This window comes from Rhamphochromis longiceps, linkage group LG3 (assembly GCF_057381845.1).
Source record: "Rhamphochromis longiceps isolate RC_006_pf linkage group LG3, R_longiceps_female_GT1.1, whole genome shotgun sequence".
Taxonomy (NCBI): Eukaryota; Metazoa; Chordata; class Actinopteri; order Cichliformes; family Cichlidae; genus Rhamphochromis; species Rhamphochromis longiceps.
Genome location: NC_140559.1, coordinates 36,477,944 through 36,498,403, shown reverse-complemented (window position 1 = coordinate 36,498,403; position 20,460 = coordinate 36,477,944). Strand labels below are relative to the sequence as shown.

The window sequence follows — 20,460 nt, the reverse complement described above, 5'->3', positions numbered from 1 at the left end:
TTATATATTTTAAAGTTGCTTCTCACTAACTAGATGTACAGCCTGAGAATGCATCTAATAAAAAAGTTACAGATTCTCTATCTCTGTCTGCACATAAGATTTTATCATAAAGTACCATGAACATAGCCCAGAGGGCAGGGCAAGGGCCAGCTTCAGACCCACATCTACTGCTTCTCATTACTGAGGGCAGAGAGGACAACTGGAAAGTTGCTTTTTGCTAAAGCATATGTTAGGCCTGGATCAGGTGACCCTCAATCACCTGATCCATGGTTGTTGTTCTCAGAAACTGCTGAATGACTGGGCTTTTCTCTAAGATTTAAAGAGGATGGTCTAAAAAAGAGAAAATATCCAGGGAGTTGCAGTTCTCTAGGTTAGAATGCCTTGATAATTATAGAGGTCAAAGGGTGATTGCCAGAATAACTCAAATGACCAGTAGTTAGAACTGATGTATGCAGATGAGCTTTCCTCAACACACAACATGTCAAATCTTGAAGCAGATGGGCTCCAGCAGCAGAAGACCACACCAGGTGCCACTCCCAAAGAACAGGAAACTGAGGCTCCCCGAAATGGGACAATAGAAGATTGTAAAAACTTTTCTGGATCTGATAAGTTTAAATTTCAACTGCAATTTCTGTGTTAGATTGTCAGAATTTGGCATGAACGCTTGGTTCCATCCTGCCTTGTATCAACAATTCAGGTTGTTGTTGGTGTAATGGTAAAGGTCTGGTACTCTATAGGAGCACATAAATTGCTGTCTTAATACAAGCCTCATTCACACATAAGCTTTTTAATCTAACATGCACATTTAAATGTTAGAGGGACAATGGGGGTCAGGAACTAGTATGTTAACATGCAGATTGTCACGGACCCGGCTCTGGGGACTCGGGGTCCATGGGCAGTGGGGACTGTGACTGTTATTATTATTATTATTTGGTGTGTTGTCTGCACTGCCCCTATGCACATCTGTATGTAGGCAGGTATGTGTGTGTTTTGCCTTTCTGCTGTGGCCAAGTTACAGGCACCTTCAGCCCTGGGGGCGTGGTCTAACTTGAGGGCTGGCCACACCCGAAGTCCTGGCCGCACACCTGCTCCTCATCTGGGCTCGTCGGGGGAGCTATTTAGATGAGCGATGGAGCTTCCACCGACGCGGGATTATTGCGTTTGACTACACGTCAGTCTTCAAACAAGTCAAGTGTGAGTGTATGCCTGCTGGGATAAGTGTTAACGGCTGCCTCTATTGTTTTCCCCTCAGGAGGAGTGTGGGACGAGAAGGAGCAGTAAGCACGGGGAGTGCAGGGACACTGGGGCAGAGAGCACTACACGGGGACTTTTGGGAAGAAGACACTACACGGGAGTCTGGGAAACGGGGGATTTATTGTTGTTTACTTCACCACCTTGTAAATAAACACTGTTGCACTGAAGAGTCCGGCGTTTGGGTCCTATTTCCCCATCTCCCCACGGTCTGCCAGCCAGACCGTGACACAGATTGTGTCTGCCATTCTACAATATACCCAACGTGGGACTCAAACCCACGACCCTGAGATTAAGAGTCTCATGCTCTACCAGCTGAGTTAGCTGGGTGCCACAAAGAAACAGTAGTGTGAGCAACAATTCCATGGCACATTTTGGGCCTCTTAAATGTGACTTTTCGCTAAACTGCACAGCCTACCTTAACATTCTCACTGACCACGTCTATCCCTCTGTGATCACGGCGTACCATCTTCTTGTGGCTGCTTCCAGCAGGATAACACACCATGTCACAAAACTCAACTCAAACTGGTTTCTTGAACATGACAGTGAGTTCACTGTACTCAGGTGGCCACCACAGAGCCAGGAGAGCACCTATAGGATGTGGTGAAATGGGAGATTCACATCATGCATGTGGAGCCGACAAAGCAGAAACTGTGTAATGCTGTTATGTCAACATGAACCGAAATCTGAGCAGTTCTGAGTGCAAAAGGTGGGTCTGAATCCGGTGCTGTCAAAATTTAATTGTGTCTAGTCAGTGTTGGTCTCTCAGTCAGTGTACACCTTCCATGACATACAGTAGAAAAAATAATTCAACACGACAATGTGTGAAGTCTCATAACTGCATGCTAACTGCAATTTGCTTGACCACTCTATTACAATATATCACTGTTACTATTTTGAATGCAGAAAAGCCTAACTTGAATTCATGGAGCGTTTTAGCAACTTTAAGCAAATTGTTTTGTTATTGTTATTTTCAGATTCAGCAGACAGTCCTGCACAGCAAACACAAGCTTATCACCAAACATCAAAGTTAACAAATTACTGCTGAACAGAATGCAGCACAATTGGTTAAAAAGCCAAATTTCTTCTCAGGAGTAAATGGATACGAAAGAAAAAGAGAAGTAGTTCTGTTAGATCTTTGCACAGACTGTCCTGTAATTATATAATGGAAAATGTCCTCCTGTTTTTTTGTGGTGAACCCACTGTAAAAATAGTTAATTTCTACAGTAGATGTAGTAAAAAAAATAGGAACTTTCTGTCATGTAATTGTTCATCAGTTACAACTCTATTACTTTTACTGCAGTGTTGTATGACTAGCTATTGGGGATAATAATAATAATAATAATGGATACTTTATTGATCCCCATGGGGAAATTACTTGTTTTTCTCTGCATTTGACCCATTCACTCAGTGAAGCAGTGGGCAGCCCACTAAGCAGGCGCCCGGGGAGCAGTGTGTAGGGACGGTACCTTGCTCAGGGGTACCTCAGGGTAGCCGTTAAGTGGATTCGAACCGCCGACCTTCCGATCACAGGGCGACCACTTTACCTACTGAGCTATCCCTGCCCCAAATGTATGTACGATGGATGTAGAACATGGATGGATGTAGAACATAGTAAAAGTCTAAAATTGATATCTTCCTTTACAACTTCCAAAACCATCCAGTGGACATGATTGGAGTTTTTGGTATATTCTGGCTCCCGGGCCTTATGTTTGACACCACTGTCTTAAATTACATGTGCACACCTACATTTTAATCTTTGCCTTTTGCTCTGAAGCATTAGTTCTTACTGTTCACAGACACACACTACACAAACGTATTATGAATCTGTTTTAATTTCATCTGGTGACATTTACATAATACACAAATTCTCTTGTAACTCAGCTGAATGTAAAAAAATGAAAACGCACACTCCGATGCTTATCCCATGGAAAGACAAGAAATGTACCCAGATTAGGGATGCAGATGTGTCCAACTTGAGTGTGACAGTGAAAGCAGTGACATTCACACATACACAGTCCTACATGGGAAGTGTGAAAAGGCTGATTAATAGCTTAATAGGATTTTATACCAGCGCTGTGAGCCGGGTAACAGGTTTCACTGTATCACAGGGAAATATGATAATAATGTGAGGATGGAGCGGATGAGGCCAGATATAAATTCATACCCCTGAAATGACGACTAAATTCTGCCACGCAAGACCATTATGAATGATGTACAGCGGCATGTGTGGAAAAAGGTTTTTATGTATCACAAGTAACTTATGTGCCTGTGGACTGCTGACGAACTTTATTACACCTGAGTGATTCTAGTCCGGCTTATAAACCTCAGCATTAGTCAAAGGTGAGCAGTCTTTCAAAGAACTTTTCACACATTTATCACTTCCCCCTGTAGATTGACCTCGACATTTAATCAGCAATTTGAGAAACATGGAAGAACTCTGCTGAGGATTAACTGTGGTAATTTGATCAGTATCAGTTTCTGGAAAGGAATGACATTTTCTAAGTGACAGCAGAGCAAGCAGCTGTAAAACACAGAGCTCTCAGGTGTAATACCCCATCAAATGCTTCTTCTGAAGTCAGTCGAGACTTAATATTCAAGTTAAGCCTGAAATATGACAAAATAATTCTTCCTTCAGTTAAATTAGCTGGAAACCAAGATTTGTTCTATAATGTAGATATTAAAGTCTATGAGTTCAAAAAGACTCGGGAGCTTTAACATAGAAACATCTATGTGAACAAATTTAAAGATAACAAACAATCTATCTAAAGAATTATAACTAGTGCTGTCAAAATTATCGCGTTAATTGTTAAGATCAACGCGAAATGTTTAATGCATTAAAAAAATTTAACGCTGATTTTGTTTTTTTTATTAATTTCCTGTAATCTAAGACCTTTAAATTCATGAGCACCTCTGGAGGAGGGGGCAACAGTGTGCTATGCTGGCGTTTGGCCTGACAGAAATGATTAGAAGAAGAAGAAGAAGTGACACCATGCTACTATCTAGCTAACACTAGCTAACACACGCAAGCATGGACGAGGGCGGACTTTTGGGTGGAAAGTTTCTCTTTAAGAAGTTGCCTGATGGCTTGTTGGACAAAACGAGAGTAAGATGCACAATTTGCAACGCTGACTTCAAGTACCACAGAAGCAGTTCATCACTGGCGTATCACCTGAGAGCAAAACACCCAACTGAATCCACCTCTACGGGACCTCGCCAGTCTACGCTTCAGGAGTATGGTGCTTGTGGACGAATAACAAAAAGTGTGAGAGAAAAGGTAACCAATTCCTTGGTTGTTTGGATAGCTAAAAACTGCCGACCAGTTAGCATAGTAGAAGATGATGGACTGAGAGAAGTCATTCGTGCTGCATCAGGAGATGAGTGTTACAATCTGCCCTCGAGAGGAACCATTGTGTCGAGACTGCACACTTTGTATGGGGACCAGAGGGCTCAGCAGTCCAGCAAGCTTGTGCAAGTAAGGAATGTCGCTCTCACCGGAGACCACTGGACTTCGGTGAACAACGATAATTACTTAAAATATAAAGAATAAAAAAATGTAATTGGAGCCAGGCTATTAATAAAGTAATTGAGATTAATCGCAATTAATAACAGAAAATTGTGAGATTAGTTAGTTAATTTTTTTTAATCTATTGACAGCACTAATTATAACCCAAACAAAAACAACTCATCTCCCTACCTAACAAACAGAAAAACACCAGGGGAATATATGCTACCAACACGGCCACATATAGCTGTAAGCAAGTGCAGCTGGTTGGAATGAGAGGAAGATGGATGAAGCCTCTTGCCAAGAGAATCCGTCATCCTGGCTACTTATATAGAAAGTTGTTATCAACCTGCAGCAAATCACCTGCAATCATGGTGCAAGTTGATGTAGCATTCATACGGAGGGCACAATAGGCAGCACTCGGAACATGAAAACCAAAGAAAAAGGCACTATTTTACCCTTCGATATTGGTCGCCGCAACATGCTAGACCAGTCACTTCTTTTTATGCCCGCAGCTAAGAAGCAGCTGCAGTATTATCCTGAACCATAGGTGTCACCACTCAGACCATACCGCTACATTAGCACTGATACAGGAGAGAAAAATTGGAAGCAAAAATCTTTTTCTCTTTCTCAAGTTATCAAACTGCTGCAACTGTATCGCTCTGAGCTTCTGTGCTGATAAAGAAAAACCCCAACACAATCACACACTCATGTCTTCAACCCGCCTGTCAATGCACCACGTTAAAAAAACTGACCGGCCGAAGCGGCCCAAAAACAGTGATGCATACCAGCAGTTGTGGCGTAATTTTTGGTGGGAACACCTGTGACTTCAACTACTTACTAAGAAATTCAGACAGGAATCCCTGCACTGATATTTTGAAGTGCAGTTTCTATTCTTCTGACCTTAAACAACTTTTCAGTGGATAAAGCACTTATTGTATGTTTCTATAGACCCTTCTTCTTGAGAGTATGAGTTATGCATGCTGGAGAATATGTGAATGCTCATCTTTATCTTGAAGGTTTGATGAGTGGCAATATCTGGTGACTGGGCCCAGAATGAATTCTAGGCTTTTCTATTTTATCTAAAGTTAAATAACAACGTCTGAACCATTAGGTGGACAACAGTCTTTCACAAACAGCTGGTCATTCGTCCAATAGAAGGAGACAGGCTCAATTTCTCTGTGTGAATTTTTTGCACAGTTTTGGAGCTTGAGGGCTTTTAGTACATGTACTCTGGTCTGACTCATTTGATGAGTTTGTAAACTTGTGGCTTTTCCCCTGTGGTTTGGTTTCTTTTCAGTCAAAGAGCAAACCAAAATCTGTCACTACAAACTGTGTGAGGACTTTCAGACCAATTATCGTCTAGATGTAATTGTCTTCATCTGGGCAACATTTCACAGTTTGTGTGCTCTGCATGTGTATGGTACTCTGCTGGATCCCCGAATGCAAAACACAGCTTGGTCTGTGATTGTGTTTAGCTCAAACTGGCAGTGTACACCTGGTAGTTCGGTTGGCTCAAGGTTTGACCACCTCCCCTAAAGGGTCCTGGCGTGGTTGTTTTGCTCTGTTCATATCTGCCCCCCAGCACTGATTACAGAAGGTAAAGCAGAATGAAGCACAAGTCATGAACTGGAAAAACAGGTAGAATAATCTATCAGGGGGTGATAGTAAGAGAGGTAAAGTGAGGACTGGAGAGCAATGGAAACCTAAAGACAAAAGAGAATCTGGCAGCAGTGTAACCTGAAAATCAACAAAACAATTTGCTAATTTTTCTCTATTCATTAACCTAAATAAATTGCTCAATACATTTCTAAGCATTAAATAACAAAAAAGCCACGTGTAATACAACTCAAATAATTATTTATTTGCATATGGTAAATGGTAAATGGCCTGCATTTGTATAGCGCTTTTCTAGTCCATAGGACCCCAAAGCGCTTTACACTACATTCAGTCATCCACCCATTCACACACACATTCACACACTGGCGATAGCAAGCTACATTGTAGCCACAGCTGCCCTGGGGCGCACTGATATATATATCTCGGCATGTTGCACAGGCTGCCCACTTTAAGGAAACATCTTGTTGCTGTAAAGATAATATTTTAATCCTGGCAAACTGTGTTATCTGTGGTATTTTTCATAGATTTAACTAAATAAATAGGATTAAATCTGCAAAGTTGTCTGTCATGTGCAGACACAACACTGATTCATCCCCTGACTTACTGTACGTGCCTTTCTTATACTTGAAAGATTCATGAGTCAGTGTTAAGTGGCTCAAAACATAAAACAAAACAAACAAAACCATTCTTCTGGAAATGGTCAGGTACAAGTCTGGAAAATGGATAATGAAAAGGCAGCTAATGTCCAAAAAAAAAAGACACCGTAAATCCTCCAGAAAAGATTAAAGGAGTGACCACACACAGTAACTCTTCCTGTGGCTGGCTAGCGTCCACAACTGGGTTTCACTATCCCTGTCTTTGATCGTGCCGATTTAATTTAGGCCAGCTCTGACACTTTTTTTGGTTCAGTGGCGGGGGAGGGCAGTGACAGGACAACAAATGAAATATGGCTCTGAACCAGTGCTTAATAATACCACTTCTCTCCCCCTTCACTGGCCTGCATGGAGCTTTGGCTACTGTCACAGTATGGGATGCTGTTTGAATTCTTAAATCAAAACCTCACAAAAAAAAAAAAAAAAAGATTTCACTCTTAGTTAGGCGTCCTTTTTATTTCTGCAGATGATCAAGGTTGGTCAGGAAAAGCTCAAACTGTGGTTACAACAAAGGCAATTACTGAGAGCTGATTCAATATTGAAAAAGCATAAAAGTTGCTCCTTCCATAATTCTTCTTCTACACCACTGCAATCTGGAAATATAAAATATTTAGGTATTAATGTTTCTCCCAAGCTTGCAGATCTAACTAAATTAAACCATATCCCACTTTTAAAGAAAGTAGAAGGCGATCTGGCTAGATGGAAATGTCTACCCATATCACTCATGGAAAGGGTTGCCGCTATAAAAATGATGGTCTTACCAAAAATAAATTATTTATTCTCAATGATCCCAATTAAACCACCACAAGATTGGTTCAGATCTCTAGATTCATATATGTCCAAATTCCTTTGGAAAAATGAACCCCCACGTATAAGCTTAAAAACACTACAAAAGACCAAGGATAAAGGAGGACTAGAACTGCCTAACTTCCAGCACTATGTCTTTGCCAACAGGCTTCAGTTTATCTCAGGATGGCTAAAACGTAGCTTCTTAGATGAACCTTGGCTAGATGTAGAACAAGCACTTTGCAATAATCTAGAGATCTCAGACCTACCATTTATCAGCTCAAACATCCAACGACATGAATGCTTCAAAAGCGTCAGCATCAGCTCTTCTCTGACAGCATGGTGGGAGTTTCTAAAATTGACGGAGTCTTCATTAATCCCATGCAAACGTACACCTATCTGGAACAACCCTGACATATTACAAAACAATAATATGATAAACTTTCCAGATTGGAGTGGTAAAGGAATCAAATACTTAGAACATATACTAGAAGGAACAGAATTTATTCCATTTGGCAGACTAGTTACAAAATATGGGATCAACAAGAAAAGATTTAGAATATCAACAAATTAAATCCATAGTAAAAAATAAATTTAAACCTGGTTAAGTTGAACCACAAACACCACCAAGTGTGGTTCAATTTCTTACTCTTAAACCCCCCAAATTACTTTCCAAAATATACAGAATGCTTTCTAAAACAGATGAATCAATATCACTTCCTATTTCAAAATGGGAAGCAGATTTATCAGTTAACTTAGGCCAAAACTTCTGGTCTCAGACTTGCTTAAAAACCTTTCATTTAATTAGAAATCCCAGTCTTTAATTAATACAATACAAAATACTACATAGAGTGCACTATACAGGTCATCGGATGTTCAAGATGGGCTTTACGTCTTCCAACAACTGCTCACACTGTCAAACCAATACACCGGACAATTATATCCACGCTCTTTGATTCTGTCCACCAGTTCTGAAGTTTTGTTTGTTGGGCAGCTTAGATAATGTCACTACAGAAAAGAATATAGCCCATATGGTTTTCACTGCCCTGTGCATAGCCAAGAAAACAGTCCTCACGAACTGGAAAAATAAAAATAATCTTAATTCTAATTCTAGCCTCTGCCACCACATCAGATCAATTGCTCTGGGCTCCTTTGATCAGGAGGGTCTTCCTCGGAGGGCTCAATCCGGGGTTGCGGTCATGGCCTATTAAGGGCTCTGTTGGTTCTTAGGTGATGGTTTTCTCGTGGTTGGTGTGTCACCGAGGTTGTGGGCGGGTGGGTGTATGGGGGCTCAGCCCTGGCGCGGGATGCCGACGGTGCATTGAGCCACCTGAGGGGCTCTTCAAATGGTGGGGGAGGCTGTTACATATTTGCAGGAGGTCTCCTCTCTCCAGGAACTCACTCTGCAGGTGGGTAAGAAATATAGTAGTAGTGGAGGAAGAACTCAACGTGGGTGTCTATTGTCTTGTGTAGTCTGGGAGATGAGTGGATGGTGGGGTGGGTGCAGTTTTCTCTGTGGTGAGGTCGGGTGGGCTGCCCCGGGCTATGTGGGGCCGGGCGGCGCTGCTGAACTGGGCCCCGGTCTGGATGGGCCTGGGCCCCCCTGCCCTGGTGGGTTGCAGAGTATGGGGGTGCCTACTGGGGTCAGTGGGGGAGCTGGCCCCAGGGAGGAGTCACTTGCCCCTCCCTTCCTTCCCTCCCCATCTCCAGCTGCCTCCCTCTTCCCGCCGCTCCACCACAATCACCCACACATGCAGGGCCTTGGGGTAAAGGTGTGTCACCAGGGTGCAGGGGAGGCTACCCCCCCCCCCCCCCCGTCCCCTTCTGGCTGCCTGCGCCTCAATTTTATCCCACAACTTAGACATTCACATTACTCACACTCTCATAACACATACATATAGGACGTTGGGGGTGGGCACGCTACACGGCATCCAGAACACCATCACCCCTGTACAACCTCACCCCTGGCGCCTTTGCCCACCTCTCAATTTTAAATACACGTATACATTGAGGGCTATCAGGAGGAGCTATGCACTGACCTGCTGCTCTCTGGCAGGTAGCTCCATGCCCTCCTGGGTTTTAAATGCACCTTAGAACACACATGCATCAACACTACATATGACCGGGCAGAGGGAGGTTTGGAGTCTTCACACACCCCCGTTCTCTGTTGCCTGTTGGAGTGGGGGGGCTGGGAGGAGGACTTGGCCGTTCGATTGGGGTCTGGAATGTGGGGCCTCCCTGCTGCTGCTTCTCTCCACCCCAGGGAAGAGGGTAACACTACCTGGGTCTGGGTGCAGTTTCCCCCTCTAGGGGCAAGGGTAGCTAGACCTGGGGTATAGAGTACGCTTGGGGAGTGTGATTGTGTGTACAGTGTCTATTTATGTCTGTCTCCACGTTGGGTGAGTGCTGAGTATTTGCATATGAGGGTGTGAATGGATGTTCGTATCTGTGTGTGCCTGTTTGTCTGTGTCTATATGTCAGGTCGGGTATCAGACGCCATCTCTCTAGGGACATCTCAGGCCCTCCAAGGTATGGAGGCCTATTTCCCCACACCACTCCCCCTACCAGTGGCAGACACCCTCAGACATCGGTGCACTGGTGGTTCTTGGTGTCTGGGGATGGGCGTTCAGGTATGCACTCCTGGTGGCTGCTTGTCGGAGTTTAGAGCCTGGGGCTCGCTCGGGCCCCTTTGGGGGGTGGCGTGCCCTCGGCCCCTGGGCCTGGGGCTCAGTCACTCTGGCACAGCTGGCTGCCAGCGGAGCTCACGGGCACGTCACTGCAACCCCCCCTGGCTTCTGCTCCATGGCTGCTGAGTGACCCCTCATCTGGGGCTCTCCTCAGCTCTTTCCGGGAGAGTAGCACGGTTGCCCCTCTGTTGGTCTTCCTTGGTCTCTTGTGCTCTGAGGGTCTCTGGATGTCTGGAACCTGGATTTCCTCCATATCTGCTTCATGCCCTGGAGGACGGGGCTGTGGCTCCCCCCACCCTCTAGCACAGGGGTGTCAAACTCAAATACACAGTGGGCCAAAATTCAAAACTGGAACAAAGTTGCGGGCTAACATTAATATTTATTGAAATATATTTATTCCTCCAGATATAAGAATGAATCTTTTCTTATGGACTAAGACACGTTTTGCTGAAAAACTGAATATGGAACAAGCAAAGCTTAATACTAAACAATATATATATTAGCTGTATAATACCAGTAGGCCAGCTCTAATAGTAATTTGGTATGGCTTCACGGGCCAAATGTAATTAGGCTGCGGGCCAAATTTGGCCCGCGGGCCAGAGTTTGACACCTATGCTCTAGCAGATCATTACATGAAGGAACCTTTTGAACACAAGCGCGCTCATGCTCGCAGGTGTACACACACAAACTACACTCTTTTTTTGGCTCCTACCTCGAGGCACACTGTGCGCTGTCGATCTTACGTGCTGCACAATAATATTCAATAGTTAGTATTCACTGTTATATACACATAGATCATCGTGATGATGTTGTTTATTATATTGCTCTCTTTTTTTTGGCTTGTTTTCTCTTTTTTCTTTCTCAACAGGTGATCCAGGTGATTGATATATGTATTTTTTGCCTGTTTGTTTTGTTTGTTTTTGCCCTTTACCACAGTTCCTCTTTCCCGCTGTTTTTCTTTCCCTGCCTCTCTTTCTTTCTCCCTTTTCTTTCCCCCAGTCATGTCTGTCCCGTGTGTAGGAAGTGAAAAAAAAACACTATTTAAAAAAAGAAAAGAAAAGAAAAAGCATAAAAGTCAGGCATAAAAGTCATTTGCACGTAGTGAGTTTAAAATATCTGAAAAAAGAAAAATTACTTTAGTGCATATCACAGAGGCTAAAAACTCATCAGAACCAGCTTTTAAGTGGCTGTCAGTACAAAATAACACAGTTTAGTTAAAGTGGAGTTTGAACCCCAGACCTTTAGGGTGGGAGACAACGAACTTGACAGTTCTCTGTTTTGCCTCATTCTACTTCAGCTCTACTAAAGTGGTCATTTTGCTCACCCATGCCGTACAACTAATTCAGAAGACACTCCTAAAGGGGTGAAGAACCCCACTCCTAATGGATTTATGGGAATTCCAAGCTGACACGAGTGTGATCTTTGGCATAAAAGGACAACTGGCAGTCGATGGCATTCCATCAGTTTATAGCTCACATCTGGTAAACCTCAAAAATATTGTTCTGGAAGCATCTGGAGCGGTTAATACGCCCCAGGAGAAATCATCATTTGTGTGTCAATGGATTTAAACTTGTTCCGTTCCTAAAAAGGAAATGTTACATGTGACTAACATTTTATGGTTCCTGTAACACATATCTATTCAAAACATCAAAACACGTAACACACATATTCCACCCTCTGAGTAGTGTCATCCAATGCTGTCCTCATCCTCGTATTGTTGTGCACACTAATTTCCTGCCAAAACAATTCTGTCAGTGCTGTTAACGCAGCCCCGGTGCCATTTCTGTCAACGATATAATTTCTTCGCATTGTTTGTCATTTTAATGATTCCTGAGGGTGTTGTGTTTAATTAGTGAAATTGCGATGCTCCTTTTTGCATATAGATGCAGCTGCTTTTGCAGCTGCTTTGACCACATATCAAAGCAAATAGATCGCAGAGATGCTACAGAGCGCTGTAGCTTTCTATCTGCTAGTGCTGATGTTCTAACCTTCCAACAACATTGTTTCCAGGTTCAAGCCTCTACTTTGTCTTTTCAGCATATAGCAGTGCTCTCTGAATGACTCTGACATCAGAGGGGGAAAAAAAAAATCAGTTGTCATGGTGTCCGTTTCTGCATTTTTGGTGCACTGCTGATAAAGCGCTTTCTGGTTCCACTAAATTGAAGAGAATGCAGACATTTATATAATACCTCAAAAACTGGACAACTGAAACTAAAACAATCTATGTGAATAAATGAGACCCAAATATGATCTCGGACCTAATCTGCTAAAATCTTAGAAATGCAATGTCTTCTTTAGATGTCAACAGGGATGCTAGCTTACTGCTAGCTTTCGTTCATGACTGCTTGGGTAATGCTAAAGATGGCTGTGACCTGCAGTCTTCAGCTGCCTCACTTTTTACTTTTGGGAAATTAATTAACATTTGGACCATATGAATGTTTTTGAAGTTTCTTTTACCTTCCTGTCAACGTTAGATGTTTTTAGATGTTCATACAAGCAAAGGAAAAAGGTAAAAAAGGTAGCTTCAGGTTAATATCTTACGCAACACCTCCCACAATTATGAAGAGTGTCAAGAGTTAAGTGTGGATATCATTTAAATAGAAAATGTAAAGTATGTACAGACTCTACAAGGAAATGGGTCTCCTACTATGTTCCACCCGATTATGTCATCTTGATTTATTCTGTTTATCTGATGTCTGTCCATCTACTAAAAATCAGCCAGCATGAAATATAAAATATGTTATGCTCTTCAAGGTCACCTTCACTAGGATAGAGTGCATAAAGTAAATGTTATACCAACTCCCCCTGTTAATATTTTTCATATTTCTGGTAAGTAAACTCACTAAAAATAAACAATAATAAGATGTCGGTGGCTGATAATAAAATATATAATATATATCTCTTACAATGCGTAATATCCACCTCCCTGTTTTTCCCCAACTTAATTAAAAGAAGCCACATTGGTCAGAGAAAGAAGTTACTTTGAAAGCATTCGTTCATATTTGCTCCCATTATTTTTAGAAATAGCAAATGAAAGTTGTGAGAATGGGGAATGAAAAATGGATCTGAATACGTCATACGCTGTAGAGAATATGTGCCTATTTATTAATCCAAATGCAGTTGAAATGAAAGTGTTAATTTATTTTTACTACTGCATACAATACTATGTGCTATTGCCTGCCTCAAGGTTTTCTTTTCACGCCATTGGTTTCTGAAGAACCATTTAGAAACCTCTAATGTAGATTTATGTTGATTGCCGTCTTAGTCCCTGCACTGCTTAAAACTAACACGTTATTAAGTAACGCATTACAGTAACTACGTTATTATTGTGGTAACGAGCACGGTAACTAGTTATTATGCCAAACTCAGGAACGTGTTAATCGTTACTGGGTTTTACCTCGGAAATCGGAACATGGCCCTGGGAATAATGTCACAAAAAAAAAAGAGAAGTCGGGATTCCAATATGGCAATGCCCTCGAAAACGGTTGTTTTGCTAGCCCTCTACAAAAACAAATTACTACTATGGCTATTTTTTATGCACCCTGTTTTCTTACTATATTGTAATTGTTTTTACACATAGGTATGCATTAAATTTGAATCCCCTGTTGCAGTTATCACAAAGAAAAGAAAAAAAAAGGAGGAAAAACTACATATAAAAACAAGAGCAGCAGCAACGCCCGTCCCAGGATGTGTGTGTTGCTTAATGGGGAGTAATTCATTTTCAGCCTTTGTGTTTACTGCGTCTATTTCAGCACCCGACGTGCCAACCTGTGTCCTCGAGACACAAGGTGAATCCCCAGCAAGGTGGCTCTGACATTAAAAGTTACACTGGATATTAGTTTGAGGGTTTTCATGACACAGTGTGCACAGAACTGAACAAACCAGCCGTGCTAATAATAGCCACTACTCTATCTGAGCACAATGACAAATTAGCTCCATTCAGGGAGCGCAGATTGTCGGTGTAACCAACCGTTATTGGAAATCTTCATGAATTACACCCAGTTTCCTTATATGAATCATTCAGAGTTGGTTTAATCTATGACCAATGTAATAATTTAATTCAGATTTGTCCCTTCTAACCTATTAATGCTTTCGACTTAAAATATTCAGCAGCAGTTACCTTGAAGCAGACTTTGCTGAGAGAACATTGGACTTCCTGAAAGGGTGAAGTTAAAGCCGTAGCAACACAACTTTTAATGCTAACAATTAGAGTGAAACAGCATAAAGGTGCATGCTTTTTAAACAGAACGTTTGCATTTTTTTTAAAGTAACATGGATGATAATTTAATAAAGACAAATCATTAAAAGGACTTGAACATGATTTATTGATATACAGAATTAAGTTAAGCTATTTAGCGGTTAGACTCATCACAGCAGAATGGAAGCAAGCAGGGGGGATCAGGGCAGCACCGCCGGACTCTAGACACTGGTGGTGGAGATGAAGATGGAGGCTTGAATGGAGGCTGAATACCATGAGTGAGGAGGCGATGGGGAGGAGGTAGGTTGCACAAAGGACTTGGCAAGGAGAAAGACAAATCAGCAATGATATTTAAAGTACACAGAGAGGAAGCTGATTGGCCAGAAGAAGTCAGGCAGAAGGATGATTGGATTAGACCAGTGATGTCAGCAATGAGCTTGACAGGATGGGAAAGTGATGTAAAGTGTATATTGTGTAGCCACCAAACACCTGGGAAGTAGTCTTATGTGTGATTCCAAATCTTCCTTATTGAGCAAGTCATCCAAAAAGCACATTACAAACATAACAAATAAACTTTGTTCATAATTCATAAGGTGAGATTTATTATAAAATTCAAAACATTCAGACAAACAGCGCAAAAGACTATCCTGAGATTGCTCTGATGCCGAGGAAAAGCAAATCTTGTTTGTGGTACTTTGCTTTGGTGGAATATTTGCAAATGGGCAGGAAAACTCTGCCATCAAAATGGCTTTACTGTAATTTGAAATCATTGTATTTCAATGAAATGTGTATTTCATGTCAGAAGCACATACAGTGCAAAGTTTATTGAAACAACACGTTTAAAACTAAAAGTTATTTAGCAATATATTAGGCAAATAACCTGAATTCACATTTTTAAACCCAAACTTGAGCCAGCAAACTGGACTTCTTCGAGAAGTCAATCAGGCATAACACTTAACCACTGAAACAAAGTCTTCTGTTCAGCAATTTGAGCAAACACCTGAAATTTGGCATCTTAGTCAAACTATAATAACGTGCTTTGACGCTTTATTCTGCTTTTCTGTAATCTAGTAAAGATTTGAAAATTCATGGATAACAATAATAATTATATTTTAGCATTAAAAATGTAATTTCAATCAATGATTTTGTGCATTCTGATGAATATAACATTACAGAAACATAAAAAAATGTAATAATATAAAAGTAATATGTAAATAAGTAAATGTAAGTGATTGCCAAGATAATTTAAGGCACCTGTGGCATCATCCTTACATTATGTCAGCAGGTGATCAGCTGATCACGTGGCTGGGTTTAAAAGAGAGACGCCACCCACCTGTTCGCCGCTCAGACATCGTTCTCTTCATGTCAGGAGCTCGGAAACCTTGCCGACGTCAGTCTCCGCCTGATTCAGCAACTGTGAGTGTTTTTCCTCTCGATTCTTTTTCTCATCGCGGCTCCGCTCGCTCTTCATCTGTAACGCCAGTTCTGAAGCCAGGCTTCGTGCACTGATCTGTTCCAACCCATCGCTAGCCTTCGCCACGTTTGGGTCTAGCCAGCACGCCACACGGGCACGCCGAATTACTGTGTGTAATTCGCCCGACCGTGACAGGATGTCTGAGCCCCATATAGACCCAGCGGAATTCGAACGGCTGAAAGCCGAAGTACTATATCTTCGTGGTGTGGTAGATCGGATGAGCACAAAAATGGAGTCTCTCGCCGAAACTGTCCTCCAACTTTCCACTTCCGTCACCTCGCTGCAACGTCAGCCAGCGCCGGTGAGCGCGGAGCCACGGATCGGACTACCAGATAAGTGGAACAGAGTTGATGGCCGGCCTGATGGTTTGCTCGCCACTTTAGACATGCTGTTTGAATGTCAGCCACTAAATACGCCACCGCCTGTGCAAAAGTTGCAATGTTAACCTCTCTCTTGCTGGCCAGGCTCAGGAATGGGCCGCGGCTCTCTACAACAATAAATCTGAAGCTTGCAATGACTATGCCCTGTTTGTGGAGGAATTAAAAAAGACATTTGTTCCCCCGAGCAGTGAAGTGGAAGTGGAGTCACAGCTGCTTCATTTACGCCAGGGCAGTCGACCCGTCTGTCACTTTGCCTCCCAATTCCGTACCCTGGCCGCTAAGCTAAAGTGGGGAGATGCTTCTCTACGCTCCATTTTTCTGGAGGGACTGGCTGATTACATCTGAGATGAGATGACCGGCCGTGAGGCCCCCAAAACTCTGGATGAGGCCGTGGACCTCGCCCTGAAGATCGACCAACGAGTGATGTCGCGGCCTCGCCACACCCCTCGGGCCTTCAAACCCTTCCAGCCTCAGAGGGCCATGTCTTCGCAGTCTCCTCCCCCCTCGCTGCTAGCCCAAGCAGTACATCCAGCGAGGAGCCCATGCAGCTGGGTAGACTCTCCAAAGAGGAGAGAGAGAGACGCTGGCGTGAGGGTCTCTGCGCCTACTGTGGATCAGCTCGACACCGTCGTCCCCAGTGCCCGCTACGTCCGGATTACGCATTACTGTAATCCGATTACTTTTTTCAAGTAACGAGTAAAGTAAGGGATTACTATTGCAAAAACGGTAATTAGATTACGGTTACTTTCCCGTAGGAACGCTGCGTTACTGCGTTACTAAAACCGTGATTTTTTTTTGCGAGAATGTCTCACGACAGTGACGTAAGCAAGTGCAACGTTCATGACAACAGCTGTGTGCAGATCAACAGTGGATAATATATCGAGTGCAGGAGAGAGTATGAGCGTGCAGCGTTTAAAGCGTGGAAGTACTGACCTTACTTTGAGTTGGATTCCATAAAAAGTGACAAAAACATTAGTGTCCGTTGTGCGTGGGAAGAAAACTTCTTTTTACAGCGAAAAAAAACCCTAAACTTCCGAGCAAGCGCCGAGTGCGCAACGATGTAATGAGAAATTCACAGAGAAACTCACGGATTCTTCAACTGACTGTGGCACACCTGCACCAGGGTAAACCTCCGCCTACCCCCAGTCCTGCTTTACTGGTGAAAATAGAGCAACAGGACCGCTGAGTCTTTGACTTTATTTATTTTCTGCTGTGTTTTACTTGCATCTATTTGAAAGACTGAGTGTAAACACAAAAAATATTTTATTTTATGTGCTGGAATGTGCAGAAAATAGGTTTAAATGTTAAACTAATTTCTTCCAGTCAGAGAATGTTGCATATAATTAAATGTTTTGCTTGATGCATAAAGTTAAAAGATTAAAACTAATAAAACAAGTTAAAAAAAAGAGATTTTTCCATTTGATTACTTTTGTATGATGGATTATGTAGAAAAAGTAGAATTGGGCTGAAAGATCTATCGCTTTATCACCTATTCAGGTTGTAAATCGTGTTTTTAAAAAGTAACTAAGTAACTAAGTAATTAATTACTTTTGAAAATAAGTAATCAGTAAAGTAACAGGATTACATTTTTGGGGAATTAATCAGTAATTAGTTACTGATTACTTTTTTCAAGTAACTTGACCAACACTGGCCAGGAGACATTACCATAGCAACAAAAATCCCAAAGCTATAACAGACAGTATTTTAACCCACTTAAAACCTGAATCTGTAGTTTTTTTAAAAAATAAACATAACCAAGTTTCCTAATCTCAACCAGTAACATGTTTGAAAATTATACAAATCATGGGTAAATGTGCGACCTGTAGAAGTCAAAGTGACGTCTCCAGCATGAACAACATAATGATTTTGCTCACACTTCTCCAAACTTCAAATTTAAAAGTGGATTGTACTGATTCAGTGCACACAGACCTGAATTACAGAGCAGACGGATGAAAAATTGTGCTCCAGGACACAAAATAAGGTTGGAAAATATTGATGTGGAACACCAAAAAACTATAAAATCCATAACTCGATGGCTAAAATGTTGTACTTATTCACAAACACACCTGAGGCTGATCAGGCTGGGAGGAGTGAGCATTTTGGTTTATTATTATTATTATTATCATTATTAGTAGCGGTTTACGCTCATGTAAGCAACTCCAGGAAAGAACAGCTGAAAATAATGTGATTTATTACTTACAAAAACTTTGAAAGTAGAGAATGCAAGCATTTAGATTATCTGATCTGGACATTTAAACTGACCTTTAAAGGGCAAATCTATCATAAAGAATTGTTGGGGACCCTCTGGTAGTTAGGCCATTAATCTCAAATCTTTGCAAGGCAACTAAGATCAGACTCAGAATCCACAGTAAAAATCTCTTCCAAGAACTGGGCACAGCCAGGACATTTATCAGAGTTTTCATTCGTTGACAGCTTGAGCTTGACATTAAAATAATCGAAAATCCACGATATTACATTTACAGTACTGCAGAAACTGAATCTGAATGCTAATTTTCTGCATCAGTATTCATGTTTCCTTCCTTTGAGAGCTTTTTAGAGTTTGTTTTATTTCCAAAATGGTTTTTGGCTCAGTTTGTTTGACTGAATTCTGCTTGTTTTGGGGCAATTTATGAAAAAAAAGATCCTCAGAGGAAAGAGCTCTAATGGCTTGTTATCTAATAAGTCACTTAAAGACGTTTGCAACCTTTTACTGTTTGTTTTTAGAAATGTGGTCAGAGACCTCAGAGGAGAAATGCTAATGCAGCTTACCTACACTCCATGACTCATCACAGGATTACATCAAACAAAGAAAGAGAGAGAATACACCGGTATTAAAAAAAACCCACACAAACAGGAATGTATATGTTTTTGTTTACATTTGGGTCTGACTTGAGGGACTCTCTAGAATTGTATACCCTATAAAACCTGCGGCAGGGAAATTAAACCAGATTTCTGTACATTTATTTCTCTCAAGAGTGCAGTTCATGAGACAGCGACTAAATGCATCTGATATTCTGCCACACAGTGGATCAGATTAAAAAAAGAAAAAAAATCTGATTACACGTACGTCTGTGTCTAATCCAACATCGAGGTCAAATGAGAAAGCAATTTGCGGGAATATGCCGTTTCATTTCATCTTATGCTCCCTTGATTTGAAAGTGTTTGTTTGCTACGTTATCTCCATGCTGAGTGGATTAGACAGTAACCTGGTTCGACACTGAATGAAACACCTAGCCTCTTGCTTCCCTCTACCATGTCTCCTCGGTTACTTTAGATCCATCTTCTTCTCTCTTGGCTTCTTCTATCTCTTTCTGTCAAGTTCACGCAAGAAAGCAGCAGTCACTAATCCACCGGCAGCCTGAGTGGGCGGTGAATAGAGGAGTACCGTGGATTCGAGGGAAACTGTTCAAGACTCTGCAGAACGAAACCTCTTTCGGGGTCAGACTGCCAGACGCAATCCTTGACCGGAAGCAACTGGCCTAGTTTCCTTACGAGTAATCTTTCTCGACAGCCTGCATTCAGAGAAAGACTGTGTCTGTGTGTCTCTGTGTGCTTTTAGTTGTTTCAAACGGCCGTGCAGCAGCACAGAAGCTGCTGTAGCTTTGTCATAATGGCACTGCAGTAGGGGAAGGGTTCCTCTAAAGGACACGGGTAACACTGGAGCTCTTTGGATGAGGACAAGAAAACAAGGGTCTGTGAAAGGCAAAATATAAAACAAGATCTGATCAAAAAGTAAATCTTCAATTGTTGTAAACTTTGTTTTTTAAAATGTGAAAAATTGCATAAATAATGCACGATTTTAGTGTTATCCCAGTTTTGCTTTTCCATACCCTGGTTTTTAAATACTACATATACTACATAACAGCTTACATTATGTATCACAAGCAAAGAAAACAAGAAAAACTA

General features: G+C 41.8%; 1 non-coding gene across 1 annotated transcript; it reads right to left on the bottom strand.

Moving 5' to 3' along the window:
• Positions 1-1,508: 1,508 nt before the first annotated feature.
• On the bottom strand, positions 1,509-1,581 carry trnak-cuu (transfer RNA lysine (anticodon CUU)). The gene has a single exon. It is a non-coding gene; the product is annotated as a tRNA-Lys (tRNA).
• Between the last annotated feature and the right edge of the window lie 18,879 nt (positions 1,582-20,460).